This window comes from Mytilus trossulus, unplaced genomic scaffold, assembly GCF_036588685.1.
Source record: "Mytilus trossulus isolate FHL-02 unplaced genomic scaffold, PNRI_Mtr1.1.1.hap1 h1tg000103l__unscaffolded, whole genome shotgun sequence".
NCBI lineage: Eukaryota > Metazoa > Mollusca > Bivalvia > Mytilida > Mytilidae > Mytilus > Mytilus trossulus.
Genome location: NW_026963296.1, coordinates 2,837,454 through 2,846,641, shown reverse-complemented (window position 1 = coordinate 2,846,641; position 9,188 = coordinate 2,837,454).

Sequence of the window (9,188 nt, the reverse complement as noted above, 5' to 3'; positions counted from 1 at the left end):
TTGAAGAGCATGCAGTCTTAAAACAACTTAGCTTTTTTAACCTTAAAGTAAGCCCTCCAACCCCAGTCCTTTACTTTCTTGTTTGGTTTCTTAAATTATGTCTCAAACTTTGAAACAAAAATAGCAAGTTAGTATAAAATAGCTGTAAAATTACTAAAACAATCACGCAGGTAGGTTAATGCAGTTTATAAAAAAATAGCAATGATTTTCGGTGTTTGCATCGTAATCTAAATCTGACGTCATTTTCCCAAATATTCGACACGTGATTGGCTAGAACGTTTCGTCGACGTCAGATTTTATCTTGTCACCAACAGCTGATCGGGCACCTTTTTATGATAGAAGTCAGTGTCTTCAGTTCGACAACAACACGTTAATATAGATGTGGGTTGGTTATATTTTGAGGTAAGTTAGTTTTAAATTATTTTAGCTTTCTGCCGAGGATCTTGGATATCCATTTCATTCACGATTATGAATGTAGTCTGAAGAGAAAGCTGCATGTTAAATTAAAGTTAAACATGTGGTTATTTACACGTTTCGCTGTCAACATGATGTGGTCAGTCTGTTGAAACTTCCTTTAGAAATAATTTTTCACGTTTACACTATCTTACTTGCTTATAAACAATCCAATCTTTATTGACTATTGACTATACAAATATAATTTCACGTCCACATTTTGAAAACTGACCAGGAATGCGCATTCATGCGGGTCTAATGTTTAAATTTGGGAAACCATAATCAACCATGGAACGTGTTAATGGAGTAGAATTTGTTAAAATGCCCGATCAACAAGCAGACTGAGGCCCACCACCTTTCACCTATGCCTTTCACCGCCAGCCCCCCCCCCCCGCCCCCCCCCCCCCCCCCCCAGTGCATTTTCTTTAAAGATCTGTAAGGTATATGTGTACATGAATCTTAAAACTGGTCGCATTTACACATGATAAATCATTTCTTATTTTCAATTTATAACATATTGTAGAAGTAAAACAAGAGTTTATTCAAAATATATGCATGCATTACTCTGTGCATCATACATACTTATGCCTCAGAATACTTTTAATCAAACTGTGGAAACATTCACATGAGATATTATATGTGAAAAATATTATTTATTATCATGGCCATAATTTATTAACAACTTTTCATTGATGCTACATATAAGTCATTATAGTATTATTTTAAAATATCCCTTTTAGTGTACATTTGATTTTTTTGTCTTTAATAATTTGTTTTCTTATGTTTATTTTATATATAGACATAAGATTAAATTAAATATGTATTTTTAATATTGATTCACTATGATAATGTGTATCTGAAGTATTTGTGTGTTTGGATTGATCTTTTCAAATTTTAACACACTTATTATAAAACAATTTACATCAACAGATCAATCTTAATTTTGTGTATTTGATTTTACAACCTGGTGTGTATACAATTGAGTATTAATTGAAACCTTTCAGTAATTATTGTAACTTCTTTTGCAGATTGATTTACAACTGGCACACATAAGTTGACAATTAATGCATAAAGAGTGTAGTTTCTATAACATCAAATAAGAGGTCTATAGATACACAATCAATTGTAAGTATCAATTTTATTATAATGAATGAGTCCAGCAAGGGTCCTTCAGTTCTATATTTTATATACCATTTTCTATATTAATCTTTATCTATTTTGCCCAGTATTCTCTATTCTTTGTATTCTAACACACCATCATTTTCTTTTATTATCAGTCTTTTCTCAATCTTTAATTTCTCAGCCTTTAACATGTTTAAATATTGCACTTTTGCTTAAGGGATTATTACATGATTGCTGTATCTATTCTGTTAACACCATCCAGACCCTCAGTTTAGGTGAATATAATTAAGTTATCTGGTGTATTAAGTCACACCCACCCCATATTGATTATTAAAGTTATATTGATTATTGATAACAAATTGGCAAAGCAATGTGATGGGTAAATATCAGTTATAGAAAGTTGTATTTATAATCTTTATTGTACTTTTACAGACAATTCATCAATTAAACTTTGTGTCAAGTTTACTTTTAATTCAAAAATAATTAAGGAATATACAAATGTGACAATTTTGACTGTGTATCATAACATGAATACCAATAACTTTTAAATGCCATTAATGGTTTACATATTTTTTTCAGTACATGCATGAAAATAACTTGGAGGCATTGGTGTCGTACAAGTTTAATAGTTTTAACTATGATAGCCTTACTGAAATTTGAAAAAAGTAATCAAAGAAAAAGAGTGACAACTTCTGTCTTATGAAGATCAACATATATACAAGGAAATTGCCAGACAATGTGTAACCATGTATGAGGATAGCTTGAGATATATACATGAAAAGAAAGTGAAATCAATGTTTTTAAGATAAAATCTTGATGACATATAACAAAAATATAACAGTGTTGAATATGAACACCCCATGGCATGTCACATGTAACTTTGGAATGCAGCAGTTTTCAGTATGACACTAAAAGGAAGGATTTTATTGCTGTTAAAACTGACTTGTGAACATTGAAGACAGAGAAATAAAGGTTTTACATCAGAGGAAATGACTGTGCACTTCTTTCTTGAAGGATCATGGCAACACACAAAAGGAAATGTTCATATCATTATGCATCATGTGCAGTAGTTGAGATAATTTTGGATATACATAAAACTGTGAACTAAGTGATAATTATAATTCAAACATCATATGTGGTACCTGCACTGGTATATATATTGTAATTCACAACATGTTACATGAATATATAGGAATATTCTTAGCATGATACATGTGAAATAAAAAAAAAACACAAGTAAAGGAATAAGGATTTATCTAGTACATCATTATCATGAAAACCAGCAGAATGATATATGTCTTTATTTATTATGGATCATGGAAACCTACAAGGAAGTATATATTGTGTGCATTGTTATATCAGAATTATCAGTTTTAATTCAATGTGACATGTGCAATGCTTTTTGTTTTAATTTTGAGAAAACTTTTTGAAATGAATGAAAAATTATAAGTTTCTTTGATTTTGAAACCTTTGAAATATCAATAGTCATACTTGTATGTAATAGGCAGATAATACTCATACTGAACTCAATGCTTTCACATGCTTAAACCTTTATTGAATAAACAAATAGTTTTATCTCAAGGAAATTTCTTTTTTTAATGTTTTTTTTAATTTACTGTTTTGTACTGGAAAAACTGCAATGAATGAGTGATGCATGTTCAAAAAATGAACATAGCTCTAGAAATTATTGCTTATAGCTGATATAGTTTAAAAAAGACCCATTCACACATGTGATGTGACAGTAACTGATCCTTATAATTCAGTGAATTAATAAAAAATGTGTTTAATTAAAAAAAAAACATTGAAAAAACTTTTAAGTTTAACCAGAGATATATATATATGTCTCTGGTTTAACAGGGCTAACAGATAAATATTTCTCGTAAAACAGAAGTTTGACAGAAGCCTTCAAGGGATTTCATACTACCATGCAGTTGTGCTTGTTGAAGTGTTTTCCCTATCTGGAGAATCATTTTGTTTTAGAAATACTGTTTTGCCGTTCGCCATCACGTTATTTCACTATGCTAAACCTTGGTAATCTAAAAGTCGTAAAGACCCTATGATATTAAAATTTAAGGAAGTAAGCAAGATAATTCTTTTGCAATCGGCACACGTATATGTATGTGTAGTTAGAAATGAACATTTGGTTACGAAAACCCTTACAAAGTATAACGTCAGAGTATCCCCCCTTTTTTCTCTTCGTATGCATGGTGATTCTTTAAAGATTCATGAACAACTTAAGTATGAAAATGTGAAAACAACAACATTATTTTACATCTTTAATGTGTTAATCTCTAGTCAGAAACTATCAAAATGTCGATTATTTCTTTCCCGGCATTTTCACACCGAAAAGGGGAATAATCCATCTGTCATGATCTAAATCAATTCAGTGTTTAAATGTCTCCAAGTAAGGACTTGAATATTATTCATCTATAAAGATTGCATTGGCACACCCCGTTAACATTTATTGATCTCTTTACAACTTGGCATATTTATTCTTGGAAAGCTCACGAATATGAAGATTGCTGTTTCTTGTTTTTCAAATAATTACAACATTTCTAAAATTGGCAAAATAGTTGACTTTTGGTGTGGCCACGGTTGGATTGTATGTCACTTCTGTTATTTTCTATTATAAAAGGGCACATTTAAAGAATGAAACAGCTGTTACGTGAAAGATAACATATTTGTCAACCAAATACAACTTTATTTTTATTCATTTGTCTAGTTCTATTGGGTGCGCCAGGCTCTTGAAGTTGGACGTTCACACGCCATCTTTGAATGGTGCCCGTTACCATGGCAACCAGGTGGGGGGGGGGGGGGGGGGGGGGGGGTTCTGAGACACCTTAAATTAAAACTTTGGATGATATTAGGGATGATATAAATAAATTCTGGGTATGGAAGTTTCTCGACAAAAAATCTAAATAATTTCAAATTTCATTGATTTTTATATGAATAAATAGCCGATTTACTCTCGAACAGCATTAACCTACCTGCGCAGTGATTACCTCTACTTACTGAAGCAATTAGCAAATGATTAGTAAGTACAAGTAATCACTTATTCGACTAGTAATTACATGTATTTACTGAATTGTTTAGTAACTGAGTAATTCCTGATTTCACCTATTTACTGTAACATATACAATGGATATCTTTAAACTTTCCGTGTCATAATTACTAGGAACTTTAATAGATTATTATCTGAAATAGATGTTCTTTGTCTTTGTAGCCTTATTCCGACTATGGATTGACTCAATACATTGCTACAGTAGACTGGAAGAAAGACACATTACATCTGACAAGAAAACATTGGGTGATAATGATCCACCAGTAGTTATTGTTGGTACATGGAAAGATGCTGTGACCTCGGAAGCAGACACGGTATATGATGTTTACAAATTCTACAAGATTTATACACTGCTATTGTTTAAAGGGATTAGTTTATTATGTTGAAATGGAATTACTCGTATACCAACATAATTTCTTTTTGTATTTTTTTTATGGGTACAAAATACATTCTTTACGAAGTCTAGAATAAGTGTATTTCATGATCAGGTCTGCCAACCAAGACGGTTGAAGGAAGAACATAAGTGGTGACATGCACGTTTTGGCAGTTGTAAATGTTCAGAATGTTAGGCTCTAATTTACGATAAAACTGTCAGACAAAATTTTGTAGAAGTTATTGTTCATCCATGACGATGTTTCATTATATTTTTTTTTAATATTATTTCCATACTGATAATAGAAAGACAGAAATTTTCAAAGAGCAAAAAGGATCTGACAGCAGGATGAGATCAATTCAACATTGACTGAAATCTATAGTTGACTTCTTATTTGAAGGACTATTTAACATTGTTAATGTGTTAGTTAATGTTTTATTAGATTTTATTTAAACATCTCAAATATATAACAAAGAAAGAAATATAATGCACTTTTTTAGACCAATATTCATGTGTGGCCTTATGTTATACCATTACTGCCATTCTGTTTACCCATGTTCATACATGTTTTCCTAGCGTGTAGCAAATAAAGCAAATTCATAATAAAAAAAAATATAATATGAAATGATGGACACTTGTAATATGTTTATAACATACAGATGCAGCAGCTGCATTTCAATATGTGAAAAAGATTCTTTCATGTAACATGTTTTGTTTTTAATTAGAAAAAGATTGAGATCGCATGCAGAGAAAACCTTTCAAAGTACACTAATGAACTGGCGGATGATGAACGTGGTCATGTGAGATGTGAATACTTTATTTCCAATAAAGACGATGAATGCAGTGCATACCAGCAGATACGACAAAACATTTTATACTTAGCCAGAAGAATGAGAACCTGGAACATCGATTATCCGTTAAAATTCATTCAACTGGAACAGCTACTTCAAAAAAAGAAAGAAGAGTTTCCAATCATTTCCTATCATGAAATTAAAGCCATTTCAATTGATACACCAATACCATTAAGTGAGGAAGAACTGATATTGTTTCTGGAATTTCACCATGAACTCAGATCTTTGGTTTATTTCAGGGATCTCCCAGATTATATCATTTTAGATACCCAATGGTTATCTGATGCTTTTAAATGTATTGTTACAGCAGAGAAATTTCAAACTAGTACCACAAATCAAAAAAAGTGGAATGAATTGTACCATACAGGAAAATTAAATTATGAGGTGTTAGAAGATATATTTAAGAAAGAAACAACAATTTTGTATAAACATAAAAACTATATCCTGAAAGTAATGGAGAAATTTGATATCATTATACGTCCAGAAAAATCAGAGGGTGCTGAAGAAAATCCTTACTACTATGTACCTTGTATGATTAAAGCAGAACCTTATTGTGACATTTATAAAATTTTCAATGTTACAGCAGATATTGGTAAAAGATCGACTTGGTTGTGTTTCAAGTTTAGGTTTCTACCACCACATTTAATGAATCATTTGATTGCTTCACTAACCAGAAAGTATGCTGTTGCAATCGTGGTTGACAAGGGAGAGGACACAAGAAAAAATGCTCTTTTTAAAGGCACTGTAGTCTTTGAGATACAGAAAACACAAAAATTACTTGTAATGACATACCCAAGTTTTATTCTTATTCAGGTTTTGGAATTTGGGAATGAAATTAAAAGAGGCATTTACAAATACATAGCCAACTTTGTGACAATGGAAATGAACAAGATCATACGTGCTAGATTCAAGATGTCAAATGTAGAATTTGAGAAAAAATGGGAATGTGGCCTTACTGAGCCAGATCTTGTTAAAGGTCGGAATGACTTCAGTATTGAGCATGGAACAACATATTTCTGTGAAAATTGTAGACAACCCCACCATTTTACTGATGAATGGTCAGGCATACCAAGTGTAAGTAAAAATGTAAAATAACACCATATTCATAGAACGTTTCATATTTTTTTTCTATAGAAAGTAATATGTAAATAATGCATTAACTCAATCATCAGGAAGTATAACATTGCAGAGAGGGTTGTCATTGGACAGAAGAAAAGTCAAATTTCTCTTTTCAAAGGCACTGTTGTCTTTGAGATACTTGTAATGACATGTCAAAATATTATTCAGATTCAGGTTTGGGATTTGGGGAAGATATTAGGTTTGTACAAATTCATTGACGACTTTGTGACAGAGGAATTACACACAAGCATGCATATCAGATTCAAAATGTGTGATAGGTTCAAACAAGTTTATGGAAGAGCCTTTGACACATTAGTATTGTAACGTATGTCATTTACGACCAATGTGCATTGGTGAATGGTCAGACAAAAAAATAAAGCATCATGGTTAAGTGTAATATCCAATAACTGCATACACACGTTTGATTGTAAGGCAGTACTTCGGTACTGGCATGAAAATACGGATTTTTGGTGTCATTAAAATTTGCTGTAACAAAATGTTATAAATTATTTTAAATTAAGGAATGTATCTCCCTCATGAAAAGCTCTGATTCCTTTCATGGATTTGGCTTTACTTTTTGGACCTTTTGAATAATAGCTCTTCATCTTTTACATAAGCTTTGGATTTCAAATATTTTGGCCACGAGCATCACTGAAGACACATGTATTGTCGAAATGCGCATCTGGTGCAGGAAAATTGGTACCGTTAATGTTATTATACATGGGGAAAACACAACATTACCAATATTCCGTATCGAAAAGACAGAATATTGGTTTACAAATACTTGTTTTTGAAACGATTAACCCTCTTTCTATATATGTATGTGCTATTCAATTATATTGCAGATTTCGGGCAAATTCTAACTATCATCAGTGAAATCCTTTGAAATTTGTAATTATCTACTTCCTGTTTGCATAAAACATGTAAAAATTATCAGATTACTTCTCAATGATTTTTTTTTCAATTTGTAAAGGCGTATTATAGTAATAACTATTGAAGAAAAGTATAAAATTTTAATACAAAATTATATAAATAAAACGAGTTCTTCGAAATGTCTATTTTATTGAAACCATTTTATGTTTCCTTGAAAAAAAATGGCCTAAGATATTTTTTTTTTTTTTATTAATTTAAGTATCTTTGTCTATTATTGCAAAGCTATATTAAATAAGAAGATTTTTTTTTTTAAATCTGCTAGAAATCGTACAACCATAAAATTATATGAAGTCACAGCCTACAACAAAACTTCGTGACTAATGTGCGTGTACAAAATATTATAAGGGCTTATTACGGTAGAAAAATAAAAACAAAAAAAAAAACATTTTTTTTTAAACTTGTAAAATTTCCCGCAAAAATATCATTCTACTAATGAACTCAAAACCGTTAATTTTTTTGTTCAGACTTTTTTATTTTCCTGTATTTGCACAGAAATGTACTTCCTTTTTCAGGTCTCGTTTGCATGAGACTTTGAGTGAAATATATATTTATCAGTCCATTAAAATATCGGAAGGAACTCAATATCCATTTCATTTTAAAAAATTCTTTGATATGAAAAAACGTTACCTGATGAAAACGTTTCTTTGTTTACATTGAATAAGACGTCATCAATAAAATAATGTCACAGCTAAAATCCCTAACAAGAGAATCAAAATCGGAAACGTTACGGTATTTCCGTTTTCTTTTTTAGCCCACCTTTCCTAAAAGGAAATGTGAGCTTTTCTCATCACTTGGCGTCCGTCGTCGTCGTCTGTCGTCGTTAACAATTTTTCAAACATCTTCTCCTCTGAAACTACTGAACGGATTTGGATGAAACTTAGCATGATTGTTCCATAGATTATCCTGCACTAAGTTTGTGCTTCGATTTTTGATCCGTCAAAAACATGGCCGCCGTTACTTAAAATAGAACATAGGGGTCAAATGCAGTTTTTGGCTTATATCTCAAAAACGAAAGCATTTAGAGCAAATCTGACATTTAGTAATAATGTTCATTAGGTCAAGATCTACCAGCCCTGAAATTTTCAGATGAATCAAACAACCCCTTGTTGGGTTGCTGCCACTTAATTGATAATTTTAAGGAAATTTTGCAGGTTTTGGTCATTATCTTGAATATTATTATAGATAAAGATAAACTGTACACAGCAAAAATGATCAGCAAAGTAAGATCCACAAATAAGTTAATATGACTAAAATTGTCAATTGACCCCTTAAGGGG